Source organism: Bufo gargarizans, chromosome 3 (assembly GCF_014858855.1).
Source record: "Bufo gargarizans isolate SCDJY-AF-19 chromosome 3, ASM1485885v1, whole genome shotgun sequence".
NCBI lineage: Eukaryota > Metazoa > Chordata > Amphibia > Anura > Bufonidae > Bufo > Bufo gargarizans.
The window spans coordinates 554054423-554075773 of NC_058082.1; the positions used below are offsets into that span (position 1 = coordinate 554054423).

Genomic DNA, 21351 nt, shown 5'->3' on the forward strand with positions numbered 1-21351 from the left:
TCCCAGACTTCTTCTCACGCTTTCGGGCCCCTAAATTGCCAGGGCAGTATAAATACCCCACATGTGACCCCATTTTGGAAAGAAGACACCCCAAGGTATTCCGTGAGGGGCATGGCGAGTTCATAGAATTTTTTATTTTTTTTGGCACAAGTTAGCGGAAATTTATTTATTTTTTCTCACAAAGTCTCCCTTTCCGCTAACTTGGGACAAAAATTTCAATCTTTCATGGACTCAATATGCCCCTCACGGAATACCTTGGGGTGTCTTTCCGAAATGGGTTCACATGTGGGGTATTTATACTGGCATTTTAGGGGCCCTAAAGCGTGAGAAGAAGTCTGGAATATAAATGTCTAAAAAATTTTACGCATTTGGATTCCGTGAGGGGTATGGTGAGTTCATGTGAGATTTTATTTTTTGACACAAGTTAGTGGAATATGAGACTTTGTAAGAAAAAAAACAAAAAAAACAATTTCCGCTAACTTGTGCCAAAAAAAATTCTAAATGGAGCCTTACAGGGGGGTGATCAATGACAGGGGAGTGATCAGGGAGTCTATATGGGGTGATCACCCCCCTGTCATTGATCACCCCCCTGTAAGGCTCCATTCAGACATCTGTATGTGTTTTGCGGATCCGATCCATGGATGCGTGGATCCGTAAAACACATACGGACGTCTGAATGGAGACCTACAGGGGGGTAATCAATGACAGGGGGGGTGATCAGGGAGTCTATATGGGGTGATCAGGGGTTAATAAGGGGTTAATAAGTGACGGGGGGGGGGGGTGTAGTGTAGTGTGGTGCTTGGTGCTACTTTACTGAGCTGCCTGTGTCCTCTGGTGGTCGATCCAAGTAAAAGGGACCACCAGAGGACCAGGTAGCAGGTATATTAGATGCTGTTATCAAAACAGCGTCTAATATACCTGTTAGGGGTTAAAAAAATCGCATCTACAGCCTGCCAGCGAGCGATCGCCGCTGGCAGGCTGTAGATCAGCTCGCTTACCTGCAGTTCCTGTGAACACGCGCGCCTGTGTGCGCGCGTTCACAGGAAATCTCGCGTCTTGCAAGATGACGCATATATGCGTAACTCTGCCTGGGACAGCCGCCTCCGGACCGCGATCCTGCGTTAGGCGGTCCGGAGGCGGTTAAACACGAAAAATGTGAAAAAAAAAGTTAAAGTCCATAAATGGCGGATGTGTTTTTTCCAATGCACTTTTTCATTGTGATCAAAATCCTGATCAGGATTCAAATGTAATCCGTTTTCACACGTTTTTCCGGATCCGGCGGGCAGTTCCGGTGTCGGAATTGCACGCCGGATTCAAACAATGCTAGTGTGAAAGTAGCCTAATTCTCGAGTTTCACCTGTATGTGCACATGCTACACAGTCACGTCATCGGTAGCAGCCCTGTATCTGTTGAGGCCACCAACCAGGTGTTTTAGGTGCCTCGCTGTAGTGGCTGTGCACCAAGCGATCCCGCAGGCTTCGCCCCCCAACAATAAGTGATTTGTGGGATATTGGAGCTGTCATCCCTAATATCTGGGTCTAGCTGTAATATCCCCCAGTGCTTATCACCTTCCTCACCTCCTGAGCCGCCTCATCAAACGTATGTTGTTTTCTGTAGATTGGGATGCAGGAGCTAAGTACGATTACTTGGTAGGACATCTTGAGAAAATCGTTGGGACAGTGGCATACACAAGCTCAGTAGGGACAAGCAGGGACTCCTAGATAGACGACACAGTGGGGTCGCCCTTATCGGGGTGAGCACCTTGCTCCCTGAACATATAGACTAGCTCAGCACCCTTAGACTAGGGACCCCCTCCAGGGACCACGATTCTACAAAGTGGTAAGAATGTTCCCTTTCATTATCTGCACACTTAATTGTTGCACAAGTGTCCGCCACTTATTATTTTTTAATGGGCTAATATTTTATGTGATACTATTAAAAGTTATGTATTAAATGGAGGAAGAAGACTACTGCTAAGTTTACCTTAAAACTTCCCCTCATCGTTCACGTCTGGGTGTAATTTGGGAAGGTGGGTGTACTTTGCACTCCACTGGGAGGCCATGATTTGCGGCACTATTTAAAAACACAAGGATAAGGTAACAGAGAGACATGCCCGCTCCCTGCAATCGTGGCGGCAATATGTGCGGTGTTTCGCGGGCGTAAGCAGGTTGTTATGTGACACTACAGTCTGCTCCATCCCACTTCACATAAACAGCCGTATTTACCACGCATCGGAAATCTACTCGTATTTAACGGTGTGAAATTGGTGTGAGACCACACGTGAAAGAGAAAACAATATACTACAGCTGCGCCGCCAGCAGTTCACGCGCATCAACTTAATTCTCTCACTTCACTGGAAAAAAACGAATTTACATAAATATGAGGTTCCAGATTTCTGAAGATTTTGGGAGTTAACCCTTGAGGTGCACAGTGTGCTGCTGAGGTCGGAGTATTGATGTACTGCATTCAGTATCAAACGGACTCTCCGTGACCAGAAAACCCTGATCGCCGGGCAGGGTGCACAAATTTAAAAACAAAAGCATCTCCGGGTCCGGTGCCAAGCTCCATCCTCCTTCGCTTCTGCCGCCTACATGCACCTCACCTCTATCGGCTACTCGGCGGCCTCAGCAGTGGCAGTGCTCGCGGTCACATGTCATACATGAACACGTCACCGCTGACGAGCATGTAGACGGTACGTCACATTACTGGTACAGGAGTGGAGGAGAATGCAGGTCGGTGCTGTACCCAAAGTTCCTGTTAAAGGAGACACAATTTTTTTAAAAATTTTTTGAACCTGCCTGTCCATCTCAACAAAGGTTCCCGGCCTCGGAGAACCCCTATAAATCGGTTGTCTCAAGATACATATATAGGTAGCACCTTGGTCGGATCTCCAGCCTGTAAGAACAGTTCAATGCACCACCAAGAAGTCAAAACTGTTTTGGCGCACAGGCCTTTCTCAAAGATGGGTGGGTTTAGATTGAACCCAAGATGGTGCACCACAAATGAACCTGGTACTTATTTGGATATGCTATCCTTCTGGGGTATGCCACCAAGGTGAATTTGGTGGTGGTCTGATAACTGTGAACCTGCCAATCAGACACTGGAGGCAAATTCTTGCAAGAGGCCACCAATGTCTATTCAGAGACACCGTTGCGATGCCTAAACATCCATTGATTTCTATGAGTTTCATGCAACGCTACACTTTTGGCAGTAGGGTGGCTCGGTGGTTAGCACTGGGGTCTTGCTGGGGAACTGGGTTTCAAATCTGACCAAAGGTAACATCTGCATGGAGTTTCGATGGGTTTCCTCTGGGAGCTCCAATTTTTTCCCACACTTCGAAAAACATATTGATAGGCTCATTTCTAACCAATCAGTTCCCAATAAAGAGACCCCTCGCTATCAGCTAGTGAAGACGGACTGTCCAAAATCCAAATACCTCAACCTACAAGGGAGTCGGCACAAGGTTCTGCTCACTTGGAAGGGATCACCATCAAGGTTACCCAATGTGGTTTCTTACAATCTTGGGAGGTGATTATAATGTACACGGCTGCATCTGAAGGAACGTGAAGACTCCGAGAACATTGTGAAGATGGGAAGGGTTATAAGTGATGTTCCTGTGATGATAATGACTTCTAGAACCTCAACAATGTCCACATCAACACGAGTCTGATCAGATTTCAGGGAACACAGAGACTTTATAAAGTGTGAGAACTAACTAAGCAATAACCAGTGAGGCTGAGGACATTTCCGAGGGATTACTGTCCTTCTGTGAAGGTTCACCTACGGCCACCAGCCTGATCTCCGCATCAATCTATCATTGTTTCTACCACCTCTAGGTTTTATGGGATTTATCCAGATAGGAAAACAACATTGAAAACTACAGGATGGAATTAAAAGGCAAAAAACACTTCCGCATGGACTCGCCATGTAGTTTACTAGTCGCTATAGGTTACAGCTTACAGAGAAGAAAACTGGGTCACAGAGGAAACCGAAGAAGAAACTCAGGAGGGGGGCAGCGACATAGGGGCCCGAGCTCAGCGTGTATTATCAGGTGTATTCCAGGTAAAACAGACCCAGAGGCATTATCCTGTACCCCAAGTGTCAGTGTCATTATCCTGTACTCCAAGTGTCAGTGTCATTATCCTGTACCCCAAGTGTCAGTGTCATTATCCTGTACCCCGAGTGTCAGTGTCATTAGCCTGTACCCCGAGTGTCAGTGTCATTATCCTGTACTCCGAGTGTCAGTGTCATCATCCTGTACCCCAAGTGTCAGTGTCATTATCCTGTACTCCAAGTGTCAGTGTCATTATCCTGTACCCCAAGTGTCAGTGTCATTATCCTGTACCCCAAGTGTCAGTGTCATTATCCTGTACCCCAAGTGTCAGTGTCATCATCCTGTACCCCAAGTGTCAGTGTCATCATCCTGTACCCCAAGTGTCAGCGTCATTATCGTGTACCCCAAGTGTCAGCGTCATTATCCTGTACCCCAAGTGTCAGTGTCATTATCCTGTACCCCAAGTGTCAGTGTCCTTATCCTGTACCCCAAGTGTCAGTGTCATTATCCTGTACCCCAAGTGTCAGTGTCATTATCCTGTACCCCAAGTGTCAGTGTCATTAGCCTGTACCCCGAGTGTCAGTGTCATTATCCTGTACCCCAAGTGTCAGCGTCATTCTCCTGTACCCCAAGTGTCAGCGTCATCATCCTGTACCCCAAGTGTCAGCGTCATTCTCCTGTACCCCAAGTGTCAGCGTCATTCTCCTGTACCCCAAGTGTCAGCGTCATTATCCTGTACCCCAAGTGTCAGCGTCATTATCCTGTACCCCGAGTGTCAGTGTCATCATCCTGTACCCCAAGTGTCAGCGTCATTATCCTGTACCCCAAGTGTCAGTGCCATTATCCTGTACCCCGAGTGTCAGTGCCATTATCCTGTACCCCGAGTGTCAGTGTCATTATCCTGTACCCCAAGTGTCAGTGCCATTATCCTGTACCCCAAGTGTCAGTGTCATTATCCTGTACCCCAAGTGTCAGTGTCATTATCCTGTGCCCCAAGTATCAGTGTCATTATCCTGTACCCCGAGTGTCAGTGTCATTATCCTGTACCCCAAGTGTCAGTGCCATTATCCTGTACCCCAAGTGTCAATGTCATTATCCTGTACCCCAAGTGTCAATGTCATTATCCTGTACCCCAGTGTCAGTGTCATTATCCTGTACCCCAGTGTCAGTGTCATTCTCCTGTACCCCAAGTGTCAGCGTCATTATCCTGTACCCCAGTGTCAGTGTCATTATCCTGTACCCCAGTGTCAGTGTCATTCTCCTGTACCCCAAGTGTCAGTGTCATTATCCTGTACCCCAAGTGTCAGTGTCATTATCCTGTACCCCAAGTGTCAGTGTCATTATCCTGTACCCCGAGTGTCAGTGTCATTATCCTGTACCCCAAGTGTCAGTGTCATTATCCTGTACCCCGAGTGTCAGTGTCTTTTTGTTCTGGGCCCCAAGTGTCAGTGTCATTCTCCTGTACCCCAGTGTCAGTGTCATTATCCTGTACCCCAGTGTCAGTGTGCTTTTGTTCTGGGGCCCCTAGAGTCCATGTAGACTGGCTCCGTACCCCCTGCTGTAGCATCACGCAGTGTACAGATAATGCTATCATACAATATGTAATTATTAATGCTATAATTACAGTGCTGTGCAATCTTTAAATAATAAACAGCTATACAAATAATATTAAAATTTGCAGAGGCGTCTGTAGCGCCCCCTCAGCAGCGGTGTCTGATTTGCGGTCTGACGTCAGCACGGTTTACATTCTTCATATTCATAAACTATATCTGTTAAATCTGGTGTAAACTGAGGAGAAACCTCGATCCAAAGACTTAAGATCTCTGAACCAGGTACTGGTACTGAGGAATAGTAGAAAGAACACAGCTCCCCACATACTTCGAGGGATTATTCCATTATGTTTCACAGTAAGGGGGTGTGACCGAGCGTGGGCACGGTCGCCGATCACATGCAGTCTTCTCCCATTTTGGATCACACTTCCTATCGGCGGCAGAAAACTTAATGTATGGGACAGAGTGCGGTGACAGATTTCGAGAACGCATCAGTGCAGGATCACCGCCACACACAGCAGAACAGAAGACATGATACATGGAGGTGTATTTGGAGGGTCCAGACCCCTGAACCCTCGGGCAAAGTAAAGCCAGACTCTTTCCGAAGCACCTTTCCGGAGATAAGGTTCCGCGTGAACCTTGACCGCTCCGCTATTTCAGACCTTCTCAAGAATAACAAAACAACTGTAACTTTATAGAACGTTAACTCCGACGCCAAAATACATAAAAAAGAAAAAAAACTGAACGCCAACGGTCAGATTACAAGGAACAGAAGGTTCTCAAACGTGTTCCTTTGAATCTTCAAAAAATCCTGGAATCCGACTCAAATCATAAATTCTAATGTCAACATGTTTCGTTCAGCTGCCAATTTCTGCACAGAAAGGACTATATATGTCGAAGCAACAACAGCTACGGATGTACTTCAGGAGGGGGCCTGCGACAGCTGAACGTACGCAGCAAACGGGGTCCATGGGCCGAGAGTGAATCTGCATCCCCCCGTCCCCCCAGACTGACTACAGACCTGGAGGGCCAAGCACACGGCAAAAGCCATGAGCGGCCCACCCAACAAGTCCTACACCCAACACCTGCATCCCCCAGACAGTAACAAGTCGAGAGACTCCTTCTTAAAACTCTGTGTGTTGTACGGTTCCTCAGTTATTCCTGTTGGGAATGTAAGACTGAAATGAGAACTGGGCGCTACCGTCTTCCTGCTCCAAAGGGCAGGGGCCGTTCCTAAACGCGGACTGGATGGTGTGAGGAGTGCAGGGACTAAAGAGAAAGAAGAGAGGAGCGGCTCAACGCAGAGAATGATGAACGGGGGATTGAGTAATGTAAAGAAAAACAATAGTGTGAATGGAGCCTTAGTTTAACCAGTTCAATACTGGACCATTTTAACCCGTTTATGACCAGACACAGCCCACTTTGCTTAGGGGCCCACCGGGGGTTTCACCTGTAGCTCTGTGGGCCAGTCCAAGCCTGCACGCTACTGAAATACATCTGAAACTAGAGGGTTGTCTTTGCTTTTTCTGATGTGAATTACAAATGTTGTTTACGTCCTGAGAGCGGCTCTGCGGAAATTCTCTGCCATTTATGTTGAAATTACATCAAATTACATTAGTGATTGTCCCAGTAATTCTGATATAATACAAGCCCAGCGCTGCGCAGGAAGGAGAGCGAGCAGACTGCAGGACTATGATATGTACTGCTTATACAGAACCCCGCCACGACAGTGTCATCCACAGATCCCCCATAACAGTGTGTCATCCACAGGTCCCCCATAACAGTGCATCATCCACAGATCCCCCCATAACAGTGCGTCATCCACAGATCCCCCCATAACAGTGCGTCATCCACAGATCCCCCCATAACAGTGCCATCCGCAGATCCCCCCATAACAGTGTGTCATCCACAGGTCCCCCATAACAGTGTGTCATCCACAGGTCCCCCATAACAGTGCATCATCCACAGATCCCCCATAACAGTGCATCATCCACAGATCCCCCATAACAGTGCGTCATCCACAGATCCCCCCATAACAGTGTGTCATCCACAGGTCCCCCATAAGTGTGTCATCCACAGATCCCCCCATAACAGTGCGTCATCCACAGATCCCCCCATAACAGTGCGTCATCCACAGATCCCCCCATAACAGTGCCATCCGCAGATCCCCCCATAACAGTGTGTCATCCACAGGTCCCCCATAACAGTGTGTCATCCACAGGTCCCCCATAACAGTGCATCATCCACAGATCCCCCATAACAGTGCATCATCCACAGATCCCCCATAACAGTGCGTCATCCACAGATCCCCCCATAACAGTGTGTCATCCACAGGTCCCCCATAACAGTGTGTCATCCACAGATCCCCCCATAACAGTGCCATCCGCAGATCCCCCCATAACAGTGTCATCTGCAGATCCCCCATAACAGTGACATCCACAGATCCCCCCCATAACAGTGTGTCATCCACAGGTCCCCCATAACAGTGCCATCCGCAGATCCCCCATAACAGTGCCATCAACAGATCCCCCATAACAGTGCCATCCACAGATCCCCCATAACAGTGCCATCCACAGATCCCCCATAAGTGTGTCATCCACAGATCCCCAAAACAGTGTCATCCATGGATCCCCCATAACAGTGCGTCATCCACAGATCCCCATAACAGTGCGTCATCCACAGATCCCCCATAACAGTGTGTCATCCATGGATCCCCCATAACAGTGTCATCCACAAACCCCCTAAACAGTGTCATCCACAGATCCCCCATAACAGTGTCATCCATAAACCCCCTAAACAGTGTCATCCACAGATCCCCCATAACAGTGTGTCATCTACAGATCCCCATAACAGTGTCATCCATGGATCCCCCATAACAGTGTGCCATCCACAGATTCCCCCATAACAGTGTGTCATGCACAGATCCCCCATAACAGTGTGTCATCCACAGATTCCCCCATAACAGTGTCATCCACAGATCCCCCATAACAGTGTGTCATCCACAGATCCCCCATAACAGTGTGTCATCTACAGATCCCCATAACAGTGTGTCATCCACAGATTCCCCCATAACAGTGTGTCATCCACAGATCCCCCATAACTGTGTCATGTAGAGACGTCCCTTGCTCCGCTGGCAGGATAGCCTCTGTTCTGCCGCCTGCACTCTGCTTGACTTGTAGTGCAGACATTGAATTATCTATAGATTTGCATAAAAACATTTTTGGGAACTGCAATTTATGAACTTCCTTAATGTATTACTATACTGAAGAGGAAACGTCACCTAAACATTGATTTGATCTGATCTTCTACCTCTTTTTACAAGGTGCATCACATAACACTTCCCTCATCTCCACGGTCTCTTCTCCGATGTCATATCATCTCCTGATGACATCATCACAGATGTGCTGCCTATGTCACACGGTCTGCTACATCTGCCCTTGTTCTGATCTCCGTCTAGTACATCGGGGCTGTAGCTTACAGACAGGTTCTGTAGGAGATGATTCACGGCCGGCGTGAGGCAATCTATGGAGAATTGCTAGAAATCCCTTCAGACTCGGCCACGGATCAGGCGGTTGTCGGCAGGCTCTGCAGCAGGTGCATAATCTGATGAGCAACAGTTTATGAGATGCTAAACCTTTCACCTCGTCTACTTTACCTAAAGCATTTGGCATTACAATTGACGAACTTCCCTGTAAATAAATGTGCCTGGAGCCGCGCACACACCTGCCAATCCGGTCCTCTCGTCTCATGCCTATTACTGCTGCTTTCAGATCTTGGCCTGACAGATGCTGGGCTTTAAATAGGTGTCAATAGCTGCAATAGAGCACCCATAAGGGGTTGTTACCCAGCCGTCTGCTCAACTCTGAAATGCACAGAAATGTTTATAGTTATGGAAAGATGGATTCATGCAGCTCTTTCTCTTATCCATTCCGATGCCTATGGAAATTTTAACATTTCACTTGAAAAAAAAGGCACCAGGAAGCTCAGGATTGACAGAGCTACAGCTCGCTTCCAGTCACGAGAGCTGCAGTATATGATATGATCAAGGGCGGCACAGGCTAAACTGGGCTTTCACTACAAGGGAATCAGGTTACTCTCGACATAGAAGACAGTAGAAGTCAAAAAGTGCAAGCATCGCTGCAGGTCGTGACCAAGGGTAACTGCTACAGGAACCAAAGGAGTTCCAGAAGTAGCCAAGGGTGCAGCCAGAGGATGGGTCGGGAAGAAAGGAACAGAGAAGATGTCAGGACCAGTAATGTAGGAGAGGCCTAGAGAACACAACAAGGTCTGAAGAAAGGACAGAGGTGGCTCCAGAGCGGAGAGAAACAACCGATGACATCACCGGGTGACGCTTGTTACCATGGATGTGGCTGCTGGGATCAGAGAGTAGTAAAGGGATATATAGAGAAATCCTCCATACTGTCAAATCATACAATCCCCAGGGGTTACTCAACTAATAGTCATCTCATTACCGGCTTCTGTATCAGAACATTCCTCGATTCACTGCGTAGAGTGAACTGAATGGATGACAGGAATGAAGAATATCTCCCCACTATCTGTACCTATATCATTTACAGGGAGAGAAGGGGAGGCAGCACTATCTGTACCTACATCATTTATAGAGGGAGAAGGGGAGGCAGCACTATCTGTACCTATATCATTTATAGAGGGAGAAGGGGAGGCAGCACTATCTGTAGCTATATCATTTATAGAGAGAGAAGGGGAGGCAGCACTATCTGTACCTATATCATTTATAGAGAGAGAAGGGGAGGCAGCACTATCTGTACCTATATCATTTATAGAGAGAGAAGGGGAGGCAGCACTATCTGTACCTATATCATTTATAGAGAGAGAAGGGGAGGCAGCACTATCTGTACCTATATCATTTATAGAGAGAGAAGGGGAGGCAGCACTATCTGTACCTATATCATTTACAGGGAGAGAAGGGGAGGCAGCACTATCTGTACCTATATCATTTATAGAGAGAGAAGGGGAGGCAGCACTATCTGTACCTATATCATTTATAGAGAGAGAAGGGGAGGCAGCACTATATGTACCTATATCATTTACAGGGAGAGAAGGGGAGGCAGCACTATCTGTACCTATATCATTTATAGAGAGAGAAGGGGAGGCAGCACTATCTGTACCTATATCATTTACAGGGAGAGAAGGGGAGGCAGCACTATCTGTACCTATATCATTTATAGAGAGAGAAGGGGAGGCAGCACTATCTGTACCTATATCATTTATAGAGAGAGAAGGGGAGGCAGCACTATCTGTACCTATATAATTTACAGGGAGAGAAGGGGAAGCAGCACTATCTGTACCTATATCATTTATAGAGAGAGAAGGGGAGGCAGCACTATCTGTACTTATATCATTTATAGAGAGAGAACGGGAGGCAGCACTATCTGTACCTATATCATTTATAGAGAGAGAAGGGGAGGCAGCACTATCTGTACCTATATCATTTATAGAGAGAGAACGGGAGGCAGCACTATCTGTACCTAAATAATTTACAGGGAGAGAAGGGGAAGCAGAACTATCTATACCTATATCATTTATAGAGAGAGAAGGGGAGGCAGCACTATCTGTACCTATATCATTTATAGAGAGAGAAGGGGAGGCAGCACTATCTGTACCTATATCATTTATAGAGAGAGTAGGGGAGGCAGCACTATCTGTAGCTATATCATTTACAGGGAGAGAAGGGGAGGCAGCACTATCTGTACCTATATCATTTATAGAGAGTGTAGGGGGAGGCAGCACTATCTGTAGCTATATCATTTACAGGGAGAGAAGGGGAAGCAGCACTATCTGTACCTATATCATTTATAGAGAGAGTAGGGGAGGCAGCACTATCTGTACCTATATCATTTATAGAGAGAGAACGGGAGGCAGCACTATCTGTACCTATATCATTTATAGAGAGAGAAGGGGAGGCAGCACTATCTGTAGCTATATCATTTACAGGGAGAGAAGGGGAAGCAGCACTATCTGTACCTATATCATTTATAGAGAGAGTAGGGGAGGCAGCACTATCTGTAGCAATATCATTTACAGGGAGAGAAGGGGAAGCAGCACTATCTGTACCTATATCATTTATAGAGAGAGAAGGGGAGGCAGCACTATCTGTACCTATATCATTTATAGAAATAAAAAGGTAGGCACCACTATCTGTACCTATATCATTTACAGGGAGAGAAGGGGAGGCAGCACTATCTGTACCTATATCATTTACAGGGAGAGAAGGGGAGGCAGCACTATCTGTACCTATATCATTTACAGGGAGAGAAGGGGAGGCAGCACTATCTGTACCTATATCGTTTACAGGGAGAGAAGGGGAGAAAGCACTATCTGTACCTATATCATTTATAGAGAGAGAAGGGGAGGCAGCACCATCTGTACCTATATCATTTATAGAAAGAGCAAGGGAGGCAGCACTATCTGTACCTATATCATTTATAGAAAGAGCAAGGGAGGCAGCACTATCTGTACCTATATCATTTATAGAGAGAGCAAGGGATGCAGCACTATCTGTACCTATATCACTCACAGGGAGGCAGTACTATCTGTACCTATATCACTCACAGGGAGTCAGTACTATATGTACCTATATCACTTACAGGGAGGCAGTACTATCTGCACCAATATCACTTACAGGGAGGCAGTACTATGTGTACCTACATCATTTACAGGGAGGCAGTACTATGTGTACCTACATCATTTACAGGGAGGCAGTACTATCTGTACCTACATAATCTACAGGGAGGCAGTACTATTTGTACCTACATCATTTACAGGGAGGCAGTACTATTTGTATCTATATCACTTACAGAGAGAGACAGTTAGGCAGTACTATCTGTACCTACATAATTTACATGTAGAGACAGGGAGGCAGTACTATCTTTACCTACATAACTTACAGGGAGGCAGTACTATCTGTACCTATATAATTTACATGGAGAGAAAGGGAGGCAGCACTATTTGTACCTACATCATTTACTGGGAGGCAGTACTATTTGTATCTATATCACTTACAGAGAGAGACAGGAAGGCAGTACTATCTGTACCTACATAATTTACATGTAGAGACAGGGAGGCAGTACTATCTTTACCTACATAACTTACAGGGAGGCAGTACTATCTGTACCTATATAATTTACACAGACAGACAGAGAGGCAGTACTATCTGTACCTATGTCAATTACAGGGAGGCAGTATTATCTGTACCTATATCATTTATATGGACAGACTGGGAGGCAGTACTATCTATAACTACATCATTTACAGTGACAGACAGGGGGACAGTACTATCTGCACCTACATTATTTATAGGGAGACACAGGGAGGCAGTACTATCTGTACCTATATCATGTATATGGACAGACACGGAGGCAGTACTATCTGTACCTATATCATTTATATGGACAGACAGGAAGGCAGTACTATCTGTACCTATATCATTTATATGGACAGACAGGGAGGCAGTACTATCTGTACCTATATCATTTATATGGACAGACAGGGAGGCAGTACTATCTGTACCTATATCATTTATATGGACAGACAGGGAGGCAGTACTATTCTTGCTCATTCCAGAAAGATAAAGATTTCTAATCCATCTATCTAAAAGATCATGTTACAGTGAGGAGTCCTTTGCCTGCAGTAGGTATGTAATGCCTCCAGCCACTGTAATTGGATAGTAATATATAGAAGGCAACACTTCAGGTGCCGGGGGAAGCGGTGGAATATAACAAAGTGAGAAGCATTTTATAGGCATTTTGTGTGAAGCAATGCTTTATCTGTAGCTCCTGGAGCAGCACTTTAAGAGTCATGTACGACAATCTGGAGTTATGTGGTGATTTTACTTGTCTACATTACTACACTCGGTGGGCTCAGGCTATATCAGGTGTGATATACAGCAGATAAAACTATAACTATAAAAGAGCCATCTAGTAATAAAGCAGCTACTTCTCATCTGTAGCAATACAAAAACAGGAATTTACGAGACTGAAGGCGGATGGCACGTTTCGAGGCGTTCACTACAACAGCAGCTGAGCACAGTGTATCCACAATACAGACACATAAGACTCGTCACTCCCACTATATACAACACCCTCCACATTAGGATGGTCATGGCCCTTTAAATTTACATTCATGATGGGTTCTGGAGCAGAAGTGCATTCTTATTTCAGTAGTGAAACAAGAAGGTGACATGTGATTTCATCCATTCTCTTCTGGTTAGAAGAATGTTCTTTCATTGTCTTGGGAGTTGGTAAAGTAACAAACTTCCTTCCTCTGCATTTTCTGGGCTCGGACGGTGAACTCGCCTCTGCAGAAGAAACTTTTTGGAAAACTAATATGAGCAATAAAAAAGACATCCAGAGACAGCGGGGTATTCCAGGAGACCCCCCTCACCCCCACCTCAAGCTGCAGATTATATTGTATATTTTCCTTATTTTTGTATTTTAATCTCTCTCTCCCAATCTCTCCTACATCCTCCCCTGAACCCCAGTTTCATGAATAGGGCAGGGGGGATAGGGGTGCAAACCTTTCTGCTCTTCATGCCAATTACAAGTCTGTAAGCAAAGACATGAAAGGGCTCCAGAGCAAAACTCTGAAAGGTTCTGTTCTGCACTAAGAGCCCTACCAAATGTACAGCTCCTTCATCAAAGTTAATATCCAGCATTCAGTTTTGATTCATTTTATAATTTTAATAAAGAGGTTGTCTGGTCTAGGAGGCGACAACCCCAATACTTTAAAGATGTGCCCCATTAAATGGCATCTGTCAGCAGTTTTGTACCTATGACACTGGCTGACCTGTTACATGTGCACTCGGCAGCTGAAGGCATCTGTGTTGGTTCCATGGTCATATGTGCCCGCATTCCTGAAAAACTATGTTTTTGTATATGCAAATGAACCTCTTGGAGCAATGGGGGCGTTACCATTACACCTAGAGGCTCCGCTCTCTGTAACTGCTGTGCTCGCACCACTTTGACAGTACTAGGTGTGATCACGTTTTTACTACCCGGCCCTGTCAAAGTGCAGCGGATGCGGCAGTTGCAGAGAGAGCCAAGCCTCTAGGTGCAACGCCAACGCCCCCGTTGCTCCTAGAGGCTCATTTGCATATAATAAAAAATCATCTTTCTCAGTCATGCGGGCACATATGAACATGGGACCAACACAGATGTCTTCAGCTGCCAAGCGCACATGTAACAGGTCAGCCAGCGTCATAGGTACAAAACTTCTGACAGATGCCCTTTAATGGGGCACATCTTTAAAGTATTGGGGTTGTCGCCTCCTAGACCAGACAACCTCTTTAATAAAATTATAAAATGAATCAAAACTGAATGCTGGATATTAACTTTGATGAAGGAGCTGTACATTTGGTAGGGCTCTTAGTGCAGAACGGAACCTTTCAGAGTTTTGCTCTGGAGCCCTTTCATTTCTTTGCTTACAGACTTGTAATAACATCAAGAACAGCAAAGTTGTGCAAATAACAAAATAATAAAACAAATAGATAATAAACAATAAATAAATTAACAGGGCAGCAACACGGGCACAGCAGGACGACGGACACATTAGGAGCACTGGGGTTGTGGTTCCTAGCCATGTAAAATTATATCATTCTGGCTGCCTGCAGCAGCCACTAGGGGGAGCTGTTTATATTCTATAAAATCAATAGGAGCGCTATAACTGCTGTATGCAGTGGGCTGTTACGTAGGTGCTTACTGGTAGCTGCAAGTAGTCACCATGACAGTATGTCCACATGGGTAATAAATTGCAATGGAAAAATAAAAAACACTGGGCATCTACTGTTGAATTAGTTGCAAAATCTGCATGCTTTACTGTGAATTTTCTTGCACATAAACTGATTTGCCACAGATTTTACCCTTTCTACTGCAAAGGGTGAAATCTGTGGCAAAAACCTGCAACGTAAATTGATATGCTGAAAATGTAAGATCAATTTTCACGTGGAATCAGTGTTTGTTTTGCTGTGGAAGGCGGTCCGCCCCAGGGCCTCAGCATGTGGAGGGCAGTCCAGCACAGACATCTCTCCCACCACAGGTCCCTTATCAGTCCTAAGGCTGGTCTGGCATAGGCTCTCAGGGTATGATGCTGTAAAGTCTGCCGTTAGCTGCCACATTTGGAAATCCAGCAAACAGATCACGTGAAAAATATTAATTCATTTGAGGGGGGACTGATATTCGAGACCTCGTCGATAAGTATCAGAGAGAACTTCTACAGGAACTGCGTTCTCCGCGCGGTGGTGGCTTCTACCTCGCCCTTCGCGAGCGCCTTTGGTGCTTCTACGTTTGCACTTACACAAAAGGCACATTTTCCAGAAGTGTAAATCCTGCCCTTTAGCAGCGCTCGGTCAATAAAAAGGGTCTGTGCCATCTGCCAGGCCTCCTGGGATTATTGTCTTGGCTCCTATACCTCTCTCATTGAGCGGGATACTATGATTTAATCAGATGCATGGCCTGCAGGCTGCCGACATGCAGCCACTACAGTAATACCCCTGTATCCTGAGCAGGCTTCTAGATACATTACCGCACTTGGATTTTTAGACATATCTTTGCAGACATCTCACAGCTGAATGAAGGTATTGAACTTACTGTGGCTGTGGAGGAAAAATGGAGGATCCAAAAGAGAAAAAGGATTGTAAAAAACAATATGCAAATCTGAAGAAGAAGAAGCAAAGTCCACCAGAACCACCAAGGGACCCGGCACTGTGTCCAGGCCTCCAGATTGTTCTCCTCAGTCACACCCAGCCCTTTAACTATGGCAGATATCCACAAGACTGTCTCCAGATTTTGTGCTAAGATATATGCTCCCTACTGAATGGAAAGTCCATATAAAAACACCAGACCACCAGGAATGAACCTCATGTTTTAATATAAACCACGACAGAATAAAATATGAGTCCCCTACTAGACCACAGACCACTATGTATGCCCCCCCACAAGCATTACCCTAGACCACTGGTAATACAATATTAACACCTCTTTTACCCTAGACCACTATAAATTAAAATATTAACCCGTTTTCTACCCTAGACCACCAGGGATGGGAACACTACCAAGTATTACCCTGCCAAAATAAACCACCAAGGAATAGAATATTAACCCTCTCGTATACCTCTATTCAATGATGTATTATGGCCTCCTTTTACCCTAGATCACTGTGAGTAAAATGGTAACCCCTTTTCTACCCTAAACCACCAAAGAAGGGGACATTACCCCAAAACCCTACAGAACCAGGAAATAAAATATTAACCCCTGTTCCCACACAGTCCGTCAGATATACTAACTCCCTTTTCTTCCCTAGACCACTATGCAAGGGAATACTACCCTAGACCACCAGGTATTATCCTTCTTTTTTACCCTATACATTATGGAATAAAATATTAAACCATCTTCTACCCTAAACTACCAGTTAATAATGCCCTTTTATACCCTTGATAATCAGGAAAGTGAACACTAACATAGAGCACATTGTACTATCCCTCTCTTTAGACCACCTGAGCTGACAACATGAACTTTTCTACTACTTTATACCATGATGGACATTTTTATTAGTATGAAATCGTTTTCTAATTATTTTGCTGTTGTCTAAATCTGGGTGCGACCTATCGTTGGGCGAGTCTGAAGGCAAGTGCACAAGGAATGAATCTGCGGTGAAAAAAAATGTCCACAGCAATACTGCAAACAATCTGCAGGATGGACCAAACTGTGCCGATGTTGGTACAGGTACGTTGATGTGGATTACCAAAAAATGATCTGCACCCCAGGTCAATTTCCACAGAATTTTGTGTATTTACTTCTACGGACAATTTCTCTGCCCATATTGCTTGGAACAAAGAACAAACCGAACAGCATAAGAAACGTACAGAAGAAAAGTGCCGCGCAGAACTGGTGATGTGGTTTGTGTATCTATACCACATGGCAGTGCGCTCTCCATACAGTCATATGCACTCACTGAATATGTTTGGGTAGCTTTAGTTTTGGCTATTTACACAGCCAAGAGCGTTAGAAGAGAGCGTCACACATGATACAGCTAGCTCCAGGACTTCTCTCCAGCTACACCAGTTCTCCGGAATGTGCTACCCCCCACAATCAGATTAAATCCCCAAAAATATAACTTTTTAGGGTGATCTTTAGGATCACCTTTATCTAAGGTAATTCTTCTCTGGTCACCCCCATCTCCTCTTGGCTTGTAAGCCTATACGAGCTCTCACGCCTATTGTCTGAATTGTTGATTAGTTTGTCACACTGCGATGTCCGATTTTTATACATGCGCCCTCTGATTAAAATATGAAATATGCTGGCGCTCTGTAAATAAAAAGATGATCGCCCGCTAATGATTGAATACGACCGCTGAATCTGCTCCAGCAGGTGTGAAGTTTCAGACATCAGCGTAGGGACCTATTTACTACAGCACATATCCCCCCGCGTGTTCACTGGAGTTACGAACATAAATAGCAAAATGTGATCTGCAGCTTTCGCGGATACATACAATGCTCCCGCTTGTTAATGGCTTTATATCCTGAAAAGAGCTATATTGTGCCCAAGGTCACACGGCACACTAGCATGACATGTGAATATGCTATAGGAAAAGAACAATTCGCTGTATGCTCTCACTTGACACAATGCAGGGGAACAGATATTATTGCGAACTAGCAAGATCTCCGAAAATATACATGAAAGAATTTCTGCCTATGAAGAAACCTGGACGGGAGGAAACCTTGACATGAGGGCGGAGCGATGGACGGCACAATATGCTGCAAACTGTTTGATGATATCAGTACGGATAAAACAATAACATGAATTTTTGCATTCATTAATTCATCTGAAACCGGAGGCAAAAATCTGCAGCTCATTGGAAAGAAGCAGCTTTATAGGCAAACTGACAAAGCGAGTGTGGGAGCTTGTGAGTGTGTTTTGATCCCAAGATTTTAATACTGATGGTCTATCCTCTGGATACGTAGTCAGTATATGATTGAGGGGGGGGTACGACACCCGGGACCCCCATCAATCAGCTGTTTGAGAAGGCACTGGGGGTCTCTCCGTGCTTACCAAGCACAGAGCCCTACATTGTAGAGCCGCTGTGCTTGGTATCGCAGCTCAGCCCTATTCACTTCTATGGGGCTGAGCTGCACCTAGGCCACGTGACCAATGAACATGACATCACATGGCCTAAAGAAAACAGCGAGAAGGCCATGGAGCCTTCTCAAACAGCTGATCGGAAGCGGTCCAGGGTGTCAGCCCCCCACCGATCAGATACTGATGACCTATTCTGTGGATATAGCACTGTAGCATAAATATACATGATTCATTTCAAATGGTACCTTTGTTCTTTTGTTCTGACATTTACCAGCAGCAAAAACGCTGTTTTATTGATATGCAAATTAGGGCTCGCAAGTGCCCATGGCGCTCTGCCTTCTTCTCAGATAACTCCTCCCCAGCCTCTTGCTTGGCCCGCCCTGTAAGTCTCTTGCATCATCTAGTGTACTGGCAGAGATCCTGCCGGCGCATGCGCACTGCATGGAACAATGCCGCTGCCCACAATGGTTATCACAGCTGCAGAAACTGTGCACTCACGGGATATCCGCCAGTAAATCCGGATGACAGAAGGGGCTTACAGGGTGGGCCACGCAAGAAGCTGGGGAGGAGTTATCTGAGAAGGCGGCAGAGCGGCCTGTGCACTTACCACGCCGCCCCTGGGCACTTACGAGCCCTCATTTGCATATGAATAAAACTGAATTTTTACTACTGGTGAATGTCAGAAGAAAAGAACAAAGGTACAATTTGAATCATGTATATTTTTGCTACAGTGCTATGTAAGCAGTGTATATATTGTGGGGTACATTTTTCTAGTGTGCAGTAGAGGTGACTAGTTATGGGTGTGGTTACCTAATCAACGGGACTTGTTCTGTCCTTTGAAACCAGTGGGGAAAAAAATCTGCAGACTGTTTTGCAGCTGATTGAAAAAAAAAGCAGCTTTATGAGCAAACTGGCAAAGCGAGTGTGAGAGCTTGTGAGTGTGTTTTGATCAGAAGTGCATTTTGTCTTAAGTGTATGACTTGAGATTAAAGAGGTAGTGCCATCTGGGACTGAAGACATAATATTTACAGATTGTTTAATGACAGGCATTGTACCAAGGGACTGGCGCAAGGCGAATGTGGTGCCCATTTTCAAAAAGGGTGCTTGCTAGGTCTTCACCAGGAAATTATAGACCAGAAAGCTTAACATCGATAGTGGGAAAAATGTTTGAGGGCCTTCTAAGGGACGACATATAGGATTATGTAACGGTCAATAATATAATAAGTTATAGCCAACATAATTTTACTAAGAACAGAAGCTCTCACACTAACCAAGGTGAGTAGAAGCTTGGACAGAGGGAAGTCTGCCGATATTGTATTTTTGGACTTTGCAAAGGCATTTGATACTGTCCCACATGGACGACTAATGGGTATATTGAGGTCTTTTGGTTTAGAAAATATAATTTGCAATTGGATTGAAAATTGGCTTCATAAACATATCCAAAGAGTTGTGGTCAATGATTCCTACCCTGAATGGTCCCCGGTTATAGTAATGACCCCAAGGTTCTGTGCTGGGTCCGCTATTATTTAACTTATTCATTAATGACATAGAGGATGGGAGTAGTAGTACTGTTTCTATTTTTGCAGATGACATCAAACTTTGTAATACGGTCCAGTCTATGGAAGATGTTAATAAGTTACAAGCTGACTTGGAGAAACTTACTGTTTGGGCCTCCTCTTGGCACATGAGGTTCAATATAGATAAATGTAAAGTTCTGCACCCAGGAGCTAATAATCTGCATGCAGCATATGTCCTGGGGGAGTAAAAATGGGAGAGTCACTGGTTGAGAAAGATCTGGGTGTATTAGTAAATCATAGACTAAATAACAGCATGCAATGCCAGTCAGCTGCCTCTAAGGCCAACATAATTTTGCCTTGTAGTAAATAAGGTATGGACTAGTGGGAAAGAAATGTACTATTGTCACTATACAAAGCATTGGTACAGCCTCACTTGGAATATGTGGTTCAGTTCTGGGCACCAGTACATCAAAAGGATGCCCTGGAGCTGCAAAAAGTACAGAGTAGAGCGACTAAACTGATAAGGAGCATGGAGGGTCTTAGTTGTGAGCAAAGATTAAATGAACTGAATTTGTTTAGCTTTGAAAAAAAGATGTCTAAGGGGGGGACATTATTAACCTGTACAAATATATAAACACTAAAAAAAAACATATCAAGGGAAGCTATTCTGTGTTAAACCCCTCAAAAAATAAGGGGCTAGTCCCTATACGTGGAGAAGATTCAGTCATAAGAAGCGACAAGCATTCTTTACTGAAAAGGCGGTGAATCTCTGGAATAGTCGCAGGAGTCGGTCACAGCAAATACAGGAGATGCTTCAAAAATGTTTTAGATGACTTTTTAATTCAAAATAACATTGAGCCTTATGGCAATGTACAGAAATCTTGCTCTACGCACCATTTCCCTTTGGCCCAACCCCTTTTCAAAAGAAGGATGGACATTGATCCAGGGATTTGTTCCGTGGATCGATCTATGAGGATTACAGGTTGGACTTGATGGACTTTTGTCTTTTTCCAACCTTAACAACTATGTAACTATATTGCTAGTGGCAGTGTACCAAGCATGTGCAGCATGCTCTCCATTAATTTCTATGGGAGTTCAGAAAAAAGCCAAGCAAGTGTGTA

General features: G+C 45.1%; 1 protein-coding gene across 12 annotated transcripts in view; it reads right to left on the reverse strand.

The window, feature by feature from the left end:
* ZBTB20 (zinc finger and BTB domain containing 20) overlaps positions 1-21351 on the reverse strand; it is a 707334-nt gene that overhangs the window by 533447 nt on the left and 152536 nt on the right. Inside the window, exon 2 of one of the 12 annotated variants that reach the window (XM_044284166.1) lies at positions 20376-20466. The exons of the other annotated variants lie outside the window; for them this stretch is intronic. The gene's annotated coding sequence lies outside the window, so the exon portion shown is untranslated. The remainder of the gene's footprint in view (positions 1-20375; positions 20467-21351) is intronic. 12 annotated transcript variants of the gene reach the window in all.